General features: G+C 42.9%; 1 long non-coding RNA gene across 1 annotated transcript in view; it reads left to right on the top strand.

Moving 5' to 3' along the window:
• The first annotated feature begins 249 nt into the window (after positions 1–249).
• LOC144689156 (uncharacterized) overlaps positions 250–20904 on the top strand; it is a 307944-nt gene continuing 287289 nt past the window's right edge. Inside the window, exon 1 of the long non-coding RNA XR_013578576.1 lies at positions 250–357. This is a non-coding gene — a long non-coding RNA (uncharacterized LOC144689156). The remainder of the gene's footprint in view (positions 358–20904) is intronic.

The raw sequence follows: 20904 nt of genomic DNA, 5'->3' as shown, positions 1-20904 counted from the left end.
CGTCCGCCAACCATAAATGTGCACAGGCCATGTAAAATCGCTGTTGGTTGCATTGCTAATGGGCTTAATTGCCCACTTAATTGTCAGCAGGTGCGCTTCTGAGTGCCGCGTGCGCCAGCCAAGCGAAATATCGCGTGAGTGCGCGATGATGTCAGGACACTCGGCCAACATCATCTCACGCTATTTCACGCCCGTTCGGGTCAGGCGCGTGCCTGCCCGCGGGATGTAAAATCCTGGCCTACATTTCTTTTTGATGCCGTAACTTGGAATCATAGGCTATTACCCCCTGGGGAAGGAGAAGGTATTATTGATCTTGATGGGTCCACTTGAATTAAATGGCAAGGCAAACTGAATATTGTAAGTAACATTTTCTCTTTATTAATATAGTTCTTAAAAAACAGAATTAATTTGTAAACCTTCTGAGGATTGCAAAATGTTTCTGCAAATTTGATACTATTAGTGAAAATGTGTTCCCTGGTAATAATCACTTCTCCAGCATACTTTTCCACATTTAAGAGTTGCTGAGAATTATCTTTGTACAGCTGTTATATAATAGAAAGTGTGTATTTTGAAAACAGCAATAAAATCCATTATTTAAAATTATAACTGCAAAATCGCTCAAGGAAAAACACATTGAACAAGTTGACTCATTTCATATGGAATGGTTTCAGTGCTGTGTTGTCAAAGCCAAGCCAGCTGGCTTGGCTCTAGTGATAAAGACCAGGATTCCAAAAGGAAACTAGATCATCCAATTCCAAGTTTAGGCTGGTATTCTTACGTGCATTCATCTAATCTTGCTAGTTCTTGGCTGGGGCACCAGTTGGGTGCTCTGCTTGGCAGCAGAGAACTTAACATAAGGTAAGATGAAAGCTGCCATGACCACCAAAGAAAGGTCACTTCCACACACAAAAAGATAGAGTAGCTTAGGTGAATGGGCAATACTATGTAACCTTGCTATCTAATGTTGAAACACTCATCCAACCCTGCTAGCCTCCTAGAGCTCTGTGTCCTTCCATCTCGGCTTTTAATTCCCCATTTCCCTCACCCTACTATTGACATCCAGTTCTTGATCCACTTAGGTCCTCAGCTCTGGTACTTCCTCCCTAAACCTCTCCACCTCTCCACTTTCCCCTCCTCATTCAAGACAGCACTTAACCTCTTTGACCAAGCCTTTGGCCACCTGTCCTGATGTCCACTTCCTCCTGATCGATATCAATTTCTATCTGATAACACTCTTGTGAAGTGCTTTGTGACGTATATTAAAGCCACTATATAAATGCAATTTGTTGTCATCATCATCCAACTTCTCGGCAGAAGAAGAAAATATTGCATGTGGGAGACAGCAATAGCTCTAAAGTTGAAGGGATATTGCGAAAAAAAGAAAGTTGGTACCTATACTAAGATTTGAGAAAGTATAAGATATAATTAAAATAGTATATTGTCAAGAAGCCAGCAGTATGTGGTTAAGGTGATGGCTGTCATCGCATCCTGGTGTTGATTGTCATTTAGTTCTTCCTCCTCTTCTTTAAGAGAGCATTGTTGCTTCCTACCTTTGAAGATAATACATGTAGAAATGATGCTTTTTGTTCTACATGCAAAAGAATGATATAAAGAATCTCCAATCCGGCAAGCAGATCCGATATCAGTCAGTCTTTTTGTCAAAACTTGTATCTTCTGTTATCGCTGCTAACCATCTTCCATCGCTGCATAGTTTCATTTGTCACATGGTAAGAACGATCAAGTACCTTACAACATTGAGGCAGAGAACAAAGAATAGACTAGAGCCAGCAAGCAGTAAATAATTTTTATTTATTAAAAATGCACCCGCATTTTAGAATACTATAATAATATGACAACATTATAAATAAAAGTACTGATGTACTCATTTATTCAATACATTGTTACATAAGAGTGCACCTGAAGAGAGGCTAATTATTGCTCTTCAGTGTGCACAAGGAATTTACAGATCAGTTCAACTAAGTGACCGTTTGTAAAGCGCAGGCGTCTTGTGGCTGCCCAACTGTCGGTATTTGTGCTGGCGCAGTGAATCGCTGCTCATTCCTGCTTTTCACTGAGGGGCAAACAGGAGATGTGGTAATGCAAAGTCAAAGTGAAATATAGTGGGGCTGTCACTTTAATAGGGATTTTCATTCAGGACCAGGTTATGCAAAGATTTTCACCTCCTGATACCCTTGCTTCCTGTAACTGAAACACAAGTGGAAAATGAATGCCACATCCTAACTTTGACAACTGACATTGGTAACTGCATGTCCCAGAGAAGTGGATCAAAGTGCAGAGGGCTGCATGAGCAGCTTTGGGAACTGAAGAAAAACGTAGATATCAAATTGCTTCCAAACAATACTATTGGTTTAGTAATTTAGGAAGCTTGCATATCCAAGTGAAGTGCATACATGCGGGTTTCACAGTATTTGACTATCAAGAAAAAATTCTGGACTTTGCTATTTCCATATCTAATAGTACACTTAAGACCCTTGAATACTTGGTACATCACATAACAGTGGCATGTGATACTAATATAATGTATGCTGATAATCAACCTTTTTATATGTACAATCTCTTTTCAAAACATGACCTTGTGAAACACCATTCCTTTTTCTGTTTTTCACATTATCAAGTTTTCAACACATGATAAATCCCCAAACTTAAACTGATACTTGGCATTGACATTGGATTCTATTTGAGTAACTTGGAGTGCAATAGAAATAAATTACCACTTCAAATGCTCGTTTCATCTCTTCAGTCAAATCACTGGTGTCCACTTCATCAAATATTGTCCTTAATTGCTTCCTGAAGCTCTTCGGTCTACATGGTTGAATGGATGCATAAGATGTTTGTGTAGTCCCAGGTATTACCATATCATGGATTTATATTCTACAAATGCAATTATTTCCAAGATTGCATCAATTGATACCTAGACTAATCAACCTTTTAATTTGATGACTACATTTGTGCTTTAAATAATGAAGGAAGAAAACCAAAGAATTGAAAAAGTCACATCTGTCTTCTCTTGGATAATGCAAATTTTACCCACTTGCACAGGAAGGGTTCCTTGAGGAAAAGCAATACTTCCTTGCTTTTATCCATTTTTCTCTACCTCAAATGGAACCTAAACAATCAATTAATCAGCCACAAAAGGCAGAAATTTAAACACATTTTATTTATTAATTTCTGCAAAAGAAATGCTCTGTGAAAATTAATTGAGTATTAAATATATTGGCCAGGAGTTTCTGTTCAGTTATGTTTTTTTCAGCACAATTCACCTGAAATCAGTTAAACTAACACAAAAAGATTGCAGAAAATCAAGCAAAATTATGTCCAGTGCAAGTTCTGCTTCTGTGATCTTTTGTACTAGTTTAAAAAAAAACATTGGGTTGAAAACCAGCCCGCCCACAAAATTATTCATACCCCGGATTGAATTAATCATCATTTCGGATTTCTGCGATTTACATCTGTTTGCAGGCCTTTGAGAAGGATTTTAAGATTACATTTTTCTTTTGGGTGCACGGCACTACTAGGCACTTTTAAAAAGTTTCAAATTATGTTTTGTTTAATTTACTAAACAACTGACAACTATAACCTTATAACTACCAAATGGTTCTGTATAGTTTTTTAAAGTTGTTTTCAATTCTTTGAAAATCTGGCTACTCACAGGTGGTACACTAGAAATGCTTATTTTCTGTTATAAGCTCACTTACAGTTGTGTTAAACTGCACTAAATTAAGTTTTCCAAAGAATTCGTTTAAAACAAAATTTGAAAAAAAAAATTATAAAATGTTGCCTGATTGCACTGTTCATAAAATATTTTATGTTTGGTGATGTACAAATGTGTTTGGGCAGAAACATAAGGGAATAAAACACTTCTTAAAACTATTGCAATTTGGTGCGTGTGTCGGCCTGATTATGGCCCATTGTGTGTGTGTGTGTGTGCATGTGTGTGTGCGTGTGTGTGCATGTGTGTGTGTGTGCGTGTGTGTGCCTGTGTATGTGCCTATTCACAGGCACTAGTGGATTTCATCAGCAATAACCAAAGCGGAAACTAATTGGGCAGAATTTCATGCCGCAGCAGGCCCGATGCTATAAAATGTGGCGAGCCGCTCAAAAGTCCATTGACTTTGGCAGGACTGTAAAATCCCGCTGGCGTAAAATTCCACTCATTATTTCTGTTTGTCGTTTTGTCCTAATAATTAAAGCCCAGAAGCTTCCATAATGGACCAAAATTAAAAAAAACAGAAGATCTTGTCTCTTTAAATTTAGTGAAATATGTAATTTGCTATCTACAACTGGCACATTTAAATTAAATGAACATCGAATGAAAGCTTCATTTTAGGGTTAGCTTGCTAGCTGACTTGGAATACTCACGCTCGAGTTTTGGGTTTGAAGCCTGGCCTTCACTGAAGATTAAATTTGGCCACTCACTCCAGTGTGGCTAAGTTGTCCAATGAAGCAACTTATAACAGAAGATCAGAGTTTGTCTCGAATATGTAAGTGTAAATCCTCCTTGGCCTCTGAATTCTGCAAGAACTGAGAAGTTGCAGTAAAGGATAGAGGTATACTCCAACCCCCTTTGATGTGAGAAATCAACAAAGCCAAACTGTAATTGTCCACATCAGCACACTGGTTACAACTCAAGGTCTGTCGATAAGCCAGTTTTACTGATTAGGTTACATGCTAAGTATAAACGCTAATAGGAAATCCTGCTAATGGGAAGTCTTTTTCCAAACTGACCCCTGTCATTCAACTCACAATTAGAAGTTGTTTATTAGAACTTCAAAGTCGTATAACTTTAGAAAGATGTGTTTTGATCATTGTTTTTGTGCCAAAAAACAATGCTAATAGTGGAGTAGCACATTTCAGACAGCAATGCTTGGATTTTCACTTTTAACTGCAGATCTCTCCTTAGGTGACTTTGCATTTGTGCATAAATAACAGTGGTGCCGTAAACCCCACCACTATTTTGACAGCAAATTATGGCCTGTTAATATTCTTACCATAAGCAAAGTAGTTTGCATTCAAGAGCCATACAGTTGCAGCATTTGGTCTTGTTTCGTGTCATACTTGCTGATCATTCAACAGTATAATGCTTTGCAGCTTGCAGTTCCACCTTTCTGCTTTAGGATTCTTTATCAATAGAAGCAAAATGTGGAATAGTCCCAGATTTGCACAAAGTGCAGTAGCGGGCGGGAAAAAGTCATTTTACCTGCCAGCCGCAATGGCAGATATCTGCACTATATCATCCCATTCTCACCTCATTAACTATGCAGCCACAGGAAACATGCCATCTTGCTAGCAGGGAGCCTCTGATTTGCCCGCACGCCATTAGCTTGCCGCTTCCCCATATTTAAACAGCAGCCGTGTGCACACTTTTCGATGCTTGCAGCCCAGGAGCGCTCTGGTGAAAATATGGCCTCGAAAGCCAAGAAGAGTGCAGCCCCCCAATTCAGTGACGCACCCCTGGGATGCCTTTTGGACACTGTGGAGGCCTGCTGCAATGTCCTCTACTCCTGCTCTGGCTGCAGGAGCCCCATCAGTGTCACCACTCTGGCTTGGGGGGGGCGTGGCAGAGGTGGTCAAAGCCAACACTGCACACAAGAGGTCGGCCATCCACTACAGGAAAAGGATGAATGATCTCATTCGTGCCACCAGGGTAAGGCAACCATCTCATCACCCTTAACTCGCACACTCACAAGGCCGTCACACATTCACTGGCATTTCACTCACTGACAGCTCAAGTGGCATCGCTACTCATTCTCTCGCCTACACCCTCACATCTCCATCTGGCCTTATCTCCTCTGGAGACTGCCTCCTTAGCACTCTTGGGGCCACTTGCACAGATCAACATGTGCCTCCACATACACCCTGGGATACCCCCTTCCCCAGTACTGCCCTCAGACTGCAGCCTCTTCCCTTCCCTGAGGCCACTTTTTCCCCTTGAAAAGCCATCCCCGCCTTATGGCTGGTCTGGTAAGTGGAGACCTGCCCGTGAGCCCCCTAAAAGTGATGTGGTGCTGCCTGCGAAGCCTGGCGCTGATGACCGGGAGTGCTGCCTGAAGCAAGGTAGGCAAACAAATCCCAAAGTCCTGAGTGAAGTGCAGCTCGCCAGGTGCACATCGCTCATGTACAGTTGTGAAACACGACGGCGTGATTGCCCAGATGATCCAGCATGGGGGTTCCGGCGAGCAGGGGTTATAATGAGATGCTAAAATATTGAAAATAGAGGCAGAATTTAGATCTCGATGAGCGAGCGGGCCCCACTGGCTTGGCGGCGGGCGGGCAGCTGACCCCTGCCGCCGAAATGGGGCCCGCCGCCATTTTGAGTGGGTGGGCCAATTAAGGCCCGCCAAGCGGCCTGCCCAACAGGAAGCCCTATGCGCATGAAAGAGCGCACTGCTCCCTGAGGCAAAGTGCTGTCTCAGGGAGTTTACTGGCAGGTAAGAAAAGTCAAAAAATAGAGAAGTATTAAAATTATTAACATGTCCCCCTCATGTGACAATGTCACACGAGATGGGACATGTTAATAAGAAACACATAAAGTTCATTAAATTTTTAAAAAACGGACATGAAACTTCATCCCGCCAGTGGATGAAGTTTCATGAATAATCTGGAGCCCGCTGGGGCTCCTGGCCTGCCCTCCAGGATGGGCAGGGTCTTTAACAAGGTTAATTAGCCTGTCAATGGCTTTAATTGGCCATTGACAGGTCGGCAGCGGACAGCTGATTTCACTGTCCGCCCGCCTTCCTAAAAATTTAAAGGGACCGAGATGACTTTGGAGGTTCCTCCCGACGTCATACCGCATCATTTTCCCCTTGGCGAGCGGGCCCTGCCCCCAAATCGCTGAGGGAAAATCCTTCAGTAGGTTCCTGACATGCGACAGTGGGCAACTTGGCCTGCCATTGATGGGTGGAGCAGACAATCACAAGCTGGTTTCACGGCGGTGAGAAATTGATTTTTGGCCTTCTCGCCATATTGTACCCCCCCACTTCCCCCTGTCTGCCATGACACCGACGTCAATGGGTCTGGAAAATTCTGACCAAAGGATATTTTCAATCTCTCTGGGCAAGAAAATGTAGTAAATTAAGACATTAAGTAGCATCAGAAGTTATTAATTTAGTGATGTTGCACTATGAAGCAACTCCAAATGGACAACATAGAGGTACTGTACATCTATGATCTCTTCACATGTGCAATTTTCAGTCTGATAATAGCTTTACTTTTTAATAATAACAGCAGCAATAACATTTGATTAATTCCTAAAACACTCCTCTGTGGACTGTATGTCACTGGCCAGGCCAACATTTTTATTGCCTTTGCCAAATTGCCCCCGAGAATGACGTGGTGAGCTGCCTTCTTGAACTGCTGCAGTCAATGTGGTGCAGGTACACCCACAGTGCTTGTTTGGCGGGAGTTCCAAGATTTTGACTCATTTTGATTGATTTTAGGTGGTTGACATTTTCAGAACCCTCTGCACAATACAGAAAAAGACAGCTGTGGTTTGCTTGTAGTTAGTCTTATTGGGAATGGGGAATATAAAGCCAGGACTGACTATTCATAGTCAAAGAAAGTCACTGCTGATGATTGGCTGCATATTGAGTTTTAAATTTAATTAAATTATTTTGTGTTAAAATTGTACATTGCTGCAACATTTCATGGGGCAGGATTTTACGTGTCGGCGAATGGGGGCGGGGCCCGCTCGCTGACACGTAAAATGATGCACGGTGACATCGGGGGAGCTCCCAACGTCATCCCGCCCCATTTAAATTTTCAGGAAGGCGGGGGTGCAGCAAAATCAGCTGCACATCCGCTGACCTGTCAATGGCCAATTGAGGCCATTCACAGGGTCAATTACGTAATTAAAGGGCCTGCGGGATGAGGTTTCATGTAGGCTTTTAAAAACATTAATAAAGTTTTTGTAAAAATTATGGACATGTCCCAACTCATGTGACATTGTCACATGAGAGGACATGTTAGGGAAATTTTATTTTTCTATTTTTATCTTTTTTACATTTACAGCTGATCTCCCTGAGGCTGCACTGAGCAGCCTCCGATCGGGGGTGCTGATCGGAAGCGCACCTGTACGCGTCTGCCCTTCAACTTCCCCCTTGACGGGGGAAAATTCAGCCCCCGATTTTTTTCTGTATTTTAAGTCTTGTCATGTTATACAGGTCAGTTCTGTTGAAGGGTCATTGGACTCGAAACGTCAACTCTTTTCTTCTCCACCGACGCTGCCAGACCTGCTGAGTTTTTCCAGGTAATTCTGTTTTTGTTTTTGTTTTGGATTTCCAGCATCCGCAGTAGTTTTTTGTTTTTATCAGGTTTCTTCCTTTACATGTGGTTCTCTAATATCTCATAGATCTATGACCAATAGTTTTAGTCTGTGACCAAATTAGGAGACTTCTAACGATATACATTTAAAAGAGTATTAGAAATAAACTATATATGCTGCTGGTGATTTATAATATGTTGTTTTATATTTACAATATTAGGACAGATTTGGTATGCCACTTATATTAGTTAGACTCCAATAACAGTTTCCAGGTCAGCATTTCCATTGGTAAGAATGGCAACATAGACAGAAATATTTGCATGGGTCAACAGAGGTCATTCACTGAACGATGGCTGGAGTAATCTGGCCATGCTATATCCTGCAATGCCCATGAAAACTTAGGTGGACAATTGAATCATAATCCATTTGCCCTGAGGATAATGTCAACTCCGGCACCACAGACCTGGCAGGAGAAAATGAAATAGGTATTGAAAAAATTAAGCTTCAGGAAAATCAAAGGGAGATGCTGCAGCTTTGTTTGAATGGGGAATAGTGATGTGCGGTGCTATACTGTAAAAGAAAATAGCTAGATATTTTATTGTAAAATTAGATTCCAAGAAACTGAACACAACTTACAGTCCATTTCAAAACACTTTTGAAAATACTTTAACCAACACACACCACCAATTTGTTAATAATTTCTTGTTGAATTATGAATCCTCCCCAGTAAATTGGATTGCACACATACTGCTTTCTTTCCTCGTGAAGACATTGATTTCTTGCTGGAATATGGTATTGTGAATGCCGGTCCTTCTCTAGCATTTACCTCAGTTGCCTCTATTCCTGAATTTCGATAATGAATCTCTGAAGGCTATTTGTGTGTTATAGGCATAACCTTATCAACAATTAACAACTAACTGGTCACTAGACCTTTTGACTGTGAACACTGATTTCTATTACATTCTGTCATTCAACATTTGTAATTAGGTTGTAAATTTCTAATGTTTGGCCGAGATCACTTTTAATTCAATCATTCAATAAAGTTTCAATTTTTAAAATCCTTTTCATTAATATTTGAGGTAAAAATGTTAAATTCGCCATATGCATTCAAAAGAGCATAATGAGAAATAAGAGGGGGAGTAGGCAATTTGGCCCTTCAATCTTCTACCTCAACTCCTCCTTCCTGCATAATCCTCATATCCCTTAAATGTATCCAAAAGTCTATCAATCCCTGTCTTGAATATACTGAATGACTGAGTGTTCACAACTCTCTGGAATACAGAATTCCAAAAATCCACAACCCTTTTTCATTTTTCTTCATTCATTGCATTTAAAAATGCTTTATTTTAATTGAAACATGTTGGGACATTTCTGAGGCATGTGCTAAGGCGCTAAAATATTGCTCTAATATTGTGCCTTTAACAGAGAGTGAAATGGCCCGTAACAGAGGAAGAAAAGCACAAGTGCCAAGCCTTCATACAAGAGTTTATGACCAGAACCTTGGATGAAGAATGCTTTTAAAGGCAGAGAAGGTTCTGTAAAGCTTTTTGACAAAACTCTTAAAGACTATTACGAACATTACAGCTTCTTTGTGTTATCTTTATTATTTCGCGCCCCCTCGCCTCTACCCCACCCCACCCCACCCCATGCCATTTCTTTTGTTCAGCCCTGTATAGGACTCATTTAACTCTTAGACCTGAATTTTTGCGGGGATGGAAAGGGTCTCTGGCTTAGCCAAGATGGTGCCAGAGCCCCAATTCCAGAAGTCTTGCTCCCGAACCCAGCGCCCATCATTTTTGCCAGGAGTGAACATAGGAACAGGAGTAGACCATTCAGCCCATCAAGTCTGCTCCACCATGCAATAAAATCATGGCAGGTCACCCACTTCAATGCCTTTTTCTCACACTTTCTTCATATCCCTTTATGTCATTGGTATGTAGAAATCTGACAACCTGTGTTTTAAACGTGCTCAACGATTGAGCTCCCACAGCCCTCTGAAGTAGAGGATTTCAAGGATTCACAACCCTCTAAGTAAAATAATATCTCCTTATCTCAGTCCTAAGTGGTTTCCTCCTTATTTTGAAATTGTGTCCCTTGGTTCTAGACTCCCCAACCAGGGGAAACATCTCACCTGCATCTATCCTATCAATCCCTTTAAGTATTTTTAGGTTTCAATGAGATCACCTCTCATTCTTCGGAAACTAAAGAGAATACGGGCCCAGTTTCCCCATTCTCTCTTCATAGGACAGTCCTACCATCCTGGGAAAAGGTCTGGTAAACCTTCGCTGCACCCCTCTACGGCAATTGTTACGACCGGTCCCGGTCGTTAACCTCCCGAATGGGAACCCAATTTTGTTATGCACCCAAGTGAGGAGGAGTGAGCTGGTTGCCCTTCTTTATTTGAATCTCTCAGTTGGTTGCATCAAGGTTAATTTAAAAAGGATCCCTTCCCCCTGTGGATACCTTTTCCCTGTCCAAATGTACTTATTTGTAGAAGGAGCCAATTGAACCAGACTTTCTTGAGTCAAAGAAAGAGGAAGCTTATTAGTTTTTAAAAACCAAGAAAATATAATAAAAATGCAACACGCATACAACACAGATCAGAAGTGATAAGTTGAGTCCAAATAAAAGTTTAAAAAATATATAGGAATCAGTCTTTGGCTTGTCTGTGAGGCGTAGGTGGCTATACATTGCAGTCCTTAAGTTGGGTGATTCCAGTAGAGCTGACTTTGATAGTTTTGCAGTTAATTGGAGACACTTCGTTCTGCAGGGTGGCTGGGAGGCTGTCCTATTTCCTTTAGATTGTAACATCTGAGAGAAAGAGGGAGAGATCTTTTGCCTTCATGTTGCTGGGGAGGGGGTGCGGGTGCAGGGGGTGGTGGTACGGGGTGACTGATTTGTTCTCTGATTGCTGTAACACACAGTCACACCAGCACACCAGCTTTTTAACACCAGATTTTTCCCTGTGCACTTTGGAAGGGAAGAAACTATGACTCGCATCCAGAGTCCATGTTCTTTTCATCTTAGGCCATTTACATGTTCTGAGATATAAATCAACAGGAGATGGATTTTGGATGTCTGCTCAGACATGAAAATCAGTCTCCGGTCTCTGCAACCACAGGAGATTAAAGTTCAGTCTTTTGCCACTTTTTTTTCCCCCTTTTAAGTGTCTCTGCTTGAAGAAGGCCATGACACCTTTTCAGGTGCGACATTCCATGTTCTCTCAAGACAGGTCTGTCAGTATACTCCACATAGGAATTTTCCAGATGTGGTCAATTTATATTAGTTCAGTTTCTTTGCTTGTATTTCTTTTTGAAAAAACACAGGTCTTCCTTGAAAAGTTAAAATTGCCCATAACTAATTAGTGGCTGTAATCTGCTTTTCATGAAACAAAAGTATCCTCCCTAAGGTAAGGGGACCAAAACTGCACATAGTACTCCAGGTGCGTTCTAACCAAGGTTCTATACAATTGAAGCAAGACTTTGCTACTCCTGTACTCAAATCCCCTTGCGATAAAGACTAACATAAGTAAATGCTGACCTGAGGCTCTTTTCGTATACAGCTTGCAAATACCCTGACATCGGGTGTGAATGTGGCCTAAGTGGCTATAGACCTAGGGGAGAATTTTGCCCCCGTTGTGGGGGGTGGCTGGGTGGGAGTGGGTGCGCAGCCGATTGCCGCCCACAACCGGCTGCGTGCCACCATTTTACATGAGCCGTCCAGTGTGACGTGCACCCGGAAGCGCTGAGTACTCCCTGTGCGGGCGGGGGGAGGAGGGTGAGTCGGTGCCTGCGCTCTTTCATACCTGCGCGTGAAAGAGCGCAGAAATCTCCCTGAGGCACAGAGCTGCCTCAGGGAGATTAGTTTGATATTAAAAAATTTAAATAAAGGAAGAAAAAAATTTTAAGAAATGTCTCCTCATGTGACAGTGTCACATGAGCTGGGACGTGTCTATGAATTTTTTTGAAAATTTTTATTAAAGTTTAAAAACCTTCATGAAACCTCATCCAGCTCGTGGATGAAGTTTTATGATAAATACGAAGGCCGCCTGGGCTCTTCACCTGCCCGCCAACCTTAAGGTTGGACAGGCAGCTCAGTTAATTATTTTACACCACCAAACACATCTTCCCTTCACCCCCCCGGTGGCATTCCGCAGGGATCGTTCCCTCCGGGACACCCTAGTCCACTCCTCCATCACCTCCTACACCTCAACCCCCTCCCACAGCACCTTCCCATGCAACCGCAGAAGGTGCAGCACCTGCCCCTTTACTTCCCCTCTCCTCACTGTCCAAGGGCCCAAACATTCCTTTCAAGTGAAGCAGCATTTCACTTGCATTTCCCTCAATTTAGTCTACTGCATTTGCTGCTCCCAATGCAGTTTCCTCTACATTGGAGAGACCAAACGCAGACTGGGTGACTGCTTTGCGGAACACCTTCGGTCTGTTCACAAGCATGACCCAGACCTCCCTGTTGCTTGCCATTTCAACACTCCACCCTGCTCTCATGCCCACATGTCCGTCCTTGGCCTGCTGCATTGTTCCAGTGAAGCTCAACGCAAACTGGAGGAACAGCACCTCATCTTCCGACTAGGCACTTTACAGCCTTCCGGACTGAATATTGAGTTCAACAATTTTAGATCATGAACTCTCTCCTCCATCCCCACCCCCTTTCCGATCCCCCTTTTTTCCAATAATTTATATAGATTTTTCTTTTCCCACCTATTTCCATTATTTTTAAATGTATTTCCATCCATTGTTTTATCTTTGCCTTTTAGCCTATTTCGATCCCTTCCCCCCCACCCCACCCCCACTAGGGCTATCTGTACCTTTATTATCACATTCCTTAGATAATATCACCAGCTTTAACACCTCTTTGGTCTTTTGTCTATGACACCTTCTGGTTATCTTCACCTATCACTGGCCCTCTATCCAACTCTACCTATCCCACCGCCCCCCCCTTAAACCAGCTTATATTTCACCTCTTTTCTATCTTTCCTTAGTTCTGTTGAAGAGTCATACGGACTCGAAACGTTAACTGTGTTCCTCTCCGCAGATGCTGCCAGACCTGCTGAGTTTTTCCAGGTACTTTTGTTTTTGTTTTGCATTTTCAGCATCCACAGTTTTTTGCTTTTATCTTAATGTTTATTTGACTGCCACTTCTCTTCAAGGAATGCCTACCTTGAAGAAGTACTGCTCCTCTCTCCAACAGGATTTCCATCTGTCTCTTTTGCCTTGTTCCCCTTCATTGCTTTCCATTTCTCTCCTGGTGTTTGACAAGGTGTTTACTAAAACGCGCTTTCACAGCCATATTTCCTTCCTCAGTGACTGTCTCTGTCTCCGACTTACCCCACGTGGATTTCAACTGAAGTTCTATCCCTCATGTTTCGAACCCACCCAGGATTACAGGTATCTCTGGAACATACGACGCTCCTCGGACTGCTGTTCTTGTCACATTCTGAGATCCACACTCAGTGCCATGCGCCGCCATATGAACACACTCAACCTCTCCCTCCAGCAGCACTGCCGCACCCTATTTCTAAGCTGCCCGTGCCCCCAGTTTCATTTTATTCTTCGTCTCATCCAACACCTCAACAAGAAACGTTGTCTCTTTCTTTCAGGTGCCAAGGAACGCAAGCTCCAACAACTCATCGACACCTTCACCCATCCAGGACCCTCCACCCCTGCCTGTCCCTCTGTCCCCCTCCCGTCTTCCAATCCCAGCCCCGGCCGTGTATTCACTATACCCCCTGACCTTCCCCTCTCTGATGCTGAACGTTCAGCGCTCAGCAAAGGACTTAGTTTCATACCCTTACGCCCTCATCTCAATGAATTTCGGGCTCGGCACGATGCTGAACTCTTCTTCCGCCGTCTTCGTCTCCGTGCTCACTTCTTTGGGCAGGAGTCCTCTCCCCGTACAACGGATCCTTTTACCCACCTCCAATATTCTCCCTCCACCTGGACCCCTCCCTCTGGATTCTTACCTTCTCTTGATCTTTTCATTGAGAACTGTCGGCGTGACATTAGCCGTCTCAATTTCTCTGCTCCTCTCACCCACTCTAACCTGTCTCTCTCTGAACTTACTGCACTCTGTTCTCTCAGGTCCAACCCTGACATTGTCATCAAACCTGCTGACAAGGGTGGTGCTGTTGTTGTCTGGTGCACTGACCTCTACCTCGCAGAGGTTGAGCGTCAACTTGTAGACACTTCCTCCTACCTCCCCCTGGACCATGACCCCACCACTGAACATCAAGCCATTGTTTCCAGGACTGTTACTGACCTCATCTCCTCTGGAGATCCTCCTTCCACAGCTTCCAACCTCATGATCTCCCAACCTCGGATGGCCCGCTTCTACCTCCTACCCAAAATCCACAAACAGAACTGTCCCGGCAGACCGATCGTGTCAGCCTGTTCCTGCCCCACGGAACTCATTTCTTGCTATCTTGACTCCATTCTCTCTCCCCTTGTCCAGTCTGTTCCCACCTACATCTGTGATTCCTCTGACACCTTACATCATATCAACAATTTCCAGTTCCCTGGCCCCAACCGCCTCCTCTTCACCATGGACGTCCAATCCCTCTACACCTCCATCCACCACCGGGATGGACTGATCGCTCTCCGTTTCTTCCTCGAACAGAGGCCCGATCAATCCCCATCCACCACTACTCTCCTCCGTCTGGCTGAACTTGTTCTCACACTGAACAATTTCTCCTTAAACTCCTCTCACTTCCTCCAAATAAAAGATGTGGCTATGGGTACCCGCATGGGCCCCAGTTATGCCTGTCTCTTTATGGAGTATGTGGAACATTCCTTGTTCCAGTCCTACTCCGGCCCCCTCCCACAACTCTTTCTCCAGTACATTGATGATTGCTTTGGTGCTGCTTCATGTTCTCGTCTGGACCTGGAAAAATGTATTGATTTTCCTTCCAATTTCCACCCCTCCATCATCTTCACATGGTCCATCTCTGAAGCTTACCTTCCCTTCCTTGACCTCTCTGTCTCAATTTCTGGTGATAGACTGTCCACCAATATTCATTACAAGTCTACCGACTCCCACAGCTACCTCGACTACAGCTCCTCACACCCCGCTTCCTGTAAGGACTCCATCCCATTCTCTCAGTTCCTTCGCCTCCGTCGCATCTATTCTGATGATGGCACTTTCAAAAACAGTTCCTCTGACATGTCTTCCTTCTTCCTTAACCGAGGTTTTCCACCCACGGTGGTTGACAGGGCCCTCAACCGTGTCCGGCCCATCTCCCGCACATCCGCCCTCACACCTTCCTCTCCCTCCCAGAACCATGATAGGGTCCCCCTTGTCCTCACTTATCACCCCACCAGACTCCAAATTCAAAGGATCCTCCTCTGCCATTTCCGCCAACTCCAGCATGATGCCACCACCAAACACATCTTCCCTTCAACCTTGGCGGCATTCCACAGGGATCGTTCCCTCTGGGACACTCTGGTCCACTCCCTATACCTCAAGCCCCCTCCCATGGCACCTTCCCATGCAATCGCAGAAGGTGCAACACCTGCCCCTTTGCTTCCCCTCTCCTCACTGTCCAAGGGCCCAAACACTCCTTTCAAGTGAAGCAGCATTTCACTTGCACTTCCCTCAATTTAGTCTACTGCATTTGCTGCTCCCAATGCAGTTTCCTCTACATTGGAGAGACCAAACGCAGACTGGGTGACTGCTTTGCGGAACACCTTCGGTCTGTTCACAAGCATGACCCAGACCTCCCTGTTGCTTGCCATTTCAACACTCCACCCTGCTCTCATGCCCACATGTCCGTCCTTGGCCTGCTGCATTGTTCCAGTGAAGCTCAACGCAAACTGGAGGAACAGCACCTCATCTTCCGACTAGGCACTTTACAGCCTTCCGGACTGAATATTGAGTTCAACAATTTTAGATCATGAACTCTCTCCTCCATCCCCACCCCCTTTCCGATCCCCCTTTTTTCCAATAATTTATATAGATTTTTCTTTTCCCACCTATTTCCATTATTTTTAAATGTATTTCCATCCATTGTTTTATCTTTGCCTTTTAGCCTATTTCGATCCCTTCCCCCCCACCCCACCCCCACTAGGGCTATCTGTACCTTTATTATCACATTCCTTAGATAATATCACCAGCTTCAACACCTCTTTGGCCTTTTGTCTATGATATCTTTTGGTTATCTCCACCTATCACTGGCCCTCTGTTCAGCTCTACCTGTCCCACCCCCACCCCCACCCCCCCCCCCACCCCCCTTAAACCAGCTTATATTTCACCTCTTTTCTATTTTTCCTTAGTTCTGTTGAAGAGTCTTACGGACTTGAAACGTTAATTGTGCTCCTCTCCGCAGATGCTGTCAGACCTGCTGAGTTTTTCCAGGTATTTTTGTTTTTGTTTTGGATTTTCAGCATCCGCAGTTTTTTGCTTTTATCTTAATTATTTTATTTGTTGTTTAAATGGCCTTAATAGGTCTTTGACAGTTCGGCGGGCACACAGCCGACTCCGGTGCATGCCCGCCGAACTCAAGATCTGAATGACGTGCGGTGACGTTGGGGCGTTTTAGGTATCATCAATAGATTAACACAGAAAGTAATGTTGATGACTCATATTTATCATTCCTATTTTACTATATAAGGAGGGTAAACCTGCTGAGATTATTTGATTTCTTGCAGGTATTAGCAGATTTCCCCTGTGTTTTTCTCAATGTTTGCTACTGTGGGAATACACCCTTTATAATTATGAACATTTTCTGAGTAAATTTCTGTAATATCAGTGTTGATGAAATCTAGTTCCTCAACAACATTGAATTTCTCATTGTACTTCAAATTCAATGTTTCATTTCGCTTTGTTCCTGGATTGTTCTGATGCTGTGGATTTTGAGGAGAAATTAAGTACTCGTAACACTGTTGATTTTAATTAATATTAATTAACGAATTGCTATTTATATTAAACCGGTATTTTTATTTCAGTAATGTTGGTGTAACCCTAATATATAGCGATAATATCAATGACAGAGGTTTGGCCTGGCTGTGTACAGGTAGCTGCCAGGAGTACAAGCAGTGGCAGTGCATTCAGTAAGCGTTGAGGATTTTCAGGTTTTATTTTGTGCAGCGTGAGTATATTTGTAACTTTGATCTGTTTTAGATTCTGGGTAGAACTTGCCATGGTCCCAGCCAATGCTTGCTACATAACCTTATCCCAAATGCCAGTTACCATAGTTACTGATGTTCGTTATCTGACGTCTGTGACATAAGTTCCATATTCCATGCATGTGAGATGACCATTTTTCATATTGCGCCATGGGCCTTCTATATTTTGTAAGGAAACATGCATCACTCATAAGCTATATCTCACATTAGTATCTTTTTTAAGTCCTAGCACTGGCAGAAAGGAATGGGACAGCAGCCAAAATTGAGGCCCAAAGCAATGGCTGCCTAAGGTAAAACCCCTGTAAAAACATAACAAAAGCATCTGGCTGCACTGATTTTTGTCAGCTCTTGTCAGATTTGTTAACATTGCTAAACCTCAGCACTTAACAGTCATCGAACCAGATTATTTTTCTATGCAGCTAAACAAATAGTGAGCCCTCTGGCATGGAGCACCAGGTAAACAGAATTATGTCTATGTTTATAAGTCGCATATCCTACAAGTTCCTTCACATGGCACAATATTCACACGAACTTATTTTTTCCAGTTTGGTGTAATGTCAAGAGTATAACCAACGTTAAAAAGAATCAGATGAACAGCACAAGTTTAGCTTCTGCTTTGACTTTGGGTGCATATGTTCTGCTGTTAAATCTTTATCTGACTGTGTTGGGGTTTTATTTTCTTTTGTAGCTCATTGCCACTCTACACTAAACATGCCAAGCAATATTCTTGCAATGCATGAAATTCTTTTGTGTACTTTTTAAAAAAAAACATAATTATTAACCCAAATGAAGTGAACAGGTTAAAGAAGGCACACAGTTCATATTTTTAAAAATGAAGCCCGTTGGTATTGTCAATTGGTTTATCTATCCGAAACTGAAGTTTAGGGTTTTAAAATGAAGGATGGGAGCAATAATTGAATTTTCACATATTAATAATCTATAATTACCATCTCAGCCCCATTTGTTTGAGTTCCTTTGCCATTTTTATGCCTTTGTAAAAATTTTGCCATTTATTTATCCCATCTTCTGTATCCTGTTGACAAAGAAAGGGTGAGGCTGCCTCCTGTGGTGCAAGCCACAGGGGCGAAGGAGTCATATTCCTGTCATTCAACAAGGTTTATGACCAAAGCCTAATAGTCCTCCTGAGGCATAGGCATACTGCTCCGACAATAGTTGCCAATCACTTCTGTCTAATGACAAGAACAGGTGTACAGCCTAGCATGGACACATTTAATGCCTAGTAGTCTATAAGAAGCATGGTAGGAGACTTGCAGGTGGTCAATTGATTAGCTTCTTCAACATGCTCTTAAATTTAGACAGAACTGGCTTCTATCGACACCTACAAGTGTGAATTGCAAAAGGAACTAATTATAAACAAAGCTTATACTTGGAGATTCCACATTTCAGATTTTCCAAAGCTAAATCTGTGCTCATGTATCACTTCACCCTTATCAGAGGCTGATTGGAGGAGGAATTGAACTATGTTGCACCTGTTTTGTGCAAGGCCATAAAAAAGGCACAGCAAGAATCAACTTTGGGGATGTATGTCCTAAGCCCCAAGAGTGCCTGAAAGATGCCTGCCTGATATTGGGTCAGGCCATTTTTCAGGTATCCCTTGCAGACACCCTTTTCTGATTGGCAGGATGTGATGAGTGGAGTCCTGCAGGGGCCTCAACTTTTAACAATTTATATCAATGGCTTAGATGAGGTGAGTGAAGGCATGGTAGCTAAATTTGCAGATGACGCAAAGATAGGTAGGAAAGTATGTTGTGAAGAGGACATAAGAAGGTTGCAGATGGATATAGATTGGTTGAGTGAGTTGGCAAAAATCTGGCAGCTGGGGTATAATGTAGGAAAATGTGAAGTTGTTCGCTTTGGCAGGAAGAATATAAAAGCAGAGCATTACTTAAACAGAGCATGGTTGCAGAATTCTGAGGTGCAGAAGGATTTAGGTGTTCTAGTGCATGGGTCACAAAAAAGTTAGTATACAGGTACAGCAAGTAACTAAAAAGGCTAACGGAATGCTATCCTTTATTATGAGAGGAATTGAACTTAAAAGTAAGGATGCTATGCTTCAGTTATACAGGGCATTAGTGAGAGCACACCTCAAATATTGTGTGCATATTTGGTCTCCTTATTTAAGGGAAAATGTAAAAGCTTTGGAGGTGATTCAGAGGAGGCTTACTAGATTAATATCTGGAATGAGCATGTTGTTTTATAAAGAAAGGTTAGACAGACTGGGCTTGTTTCCACTGGAGTTTCGAAGAGTGAGGGGTGACTTGATTGAAGTATATAAGATCCTGAATGGTCTTGACAAGATGGATGTGGAAAGGATGTTTCCTCTTGTGGGTGAGTCCAGAGCTAGGGGACACTGTTTTAAAATTAGAGGTTGCCTGTTTAAAACAGAGGTGAGGAGAGTTTTTTTCTCTCAGAGGGTTGTGTGACTCTCTGCCTCAGAAGGCGGTGGAGGCGGGGCCATTGAACATTTTTAAGGCAAAGGTAGATAGATTCTTGTTAGGCGAGGGAATCAAAGGTTATTGGAGGTAGATGGGAATGTGGAATTCAAAACACAAACACATCAGCCATGAATGGCTGATTGAATGGCAGAGCAGGCTTGAGGGGCCAAATGTCCTACTTCTGCTCCTATTTCGTATATTCGTAAAACAGCCCATGTGCCCATTTCATATGCAAATAAGAGCCCGTTTTAAGTTCTCGCAGAAGTTAGATTTTAAAGAGCAAAGGAGGCTTCTCTCACTTTTTCTCAGTGGCTGTCAACGAACGTCATTAAAAATAAATAAATACGTAACTACAGGGTGTTTGCTGAGTCTGCATTCCTTGCCCCTCTCTGTTTACACCCCCTTCCCCGCTCCGCGCCCCCCCCCCAATCCTTTCTTCACTGGGACTTATTTTAGGGTCATTTCCAGTCAGACAAGAGGCCAGCCATTCATCTACTTTAAATTGACATGATGCCTGTACAAGCACAATAGGCACCAGCAGCTCATGCAAATAATGTAAATGAGTCTCAGCTGGACTAGAGGCTAGAGGACTGAGAAAATAGGCGAGGAGCCAAGTTGGGATGGCTTCCCGATGTAGTCCTACCACCAGAGAAGTTGGGGCAGCCTGGGAAATAGATTGGTTGCCCCCCACAGACATTAAAGCCTCAATTATGGATGATTTAGAGGGTGTTATGGCACGCTGGATGATAAGTGCTGAGCTGCTCAAATCCCAGAAGGAAACTTGAAACAATACCACAACTGTTTTGCAATTTGTATTTTTATTTCGAGATGTGTGCCTTGAGTTCGGCAGTAATAAGTCCACCAAGTCTTTGAGGTTTTTTACAAAACTAAATTAAACATTTATTAATAGTAGAAAAGGTTTTAAGCACACACATAGGTCTACAAATCACTACTATAATAACTTCTAATTCCCTTAATTAATCTGACTCCCAGTTACACTTCTGTTAAGGCAACAGTAAAACACAATAAA

The sequence above is a fragment of the Cetorhinus maximus genome, chromosome 13 (assembly GCF_964194155.1).
Source record: "Cetorhinus maximus chromosome 13, sCetMax3.hap1.1, whole genome shotgun sequence".
NCBI classification, from domain to species: Eukaryota; Metazoa; Chordata; class Chondrichthyes; order Lamniformes; family Cetorhinidae; genus Cetorhinus; species Cetorhinus maximus.
The sequence above is the reverse complement of the archived record's forward strand: the minus strand, read 5'-3'. Positions and strand labels throughout refer to the sequence as shown.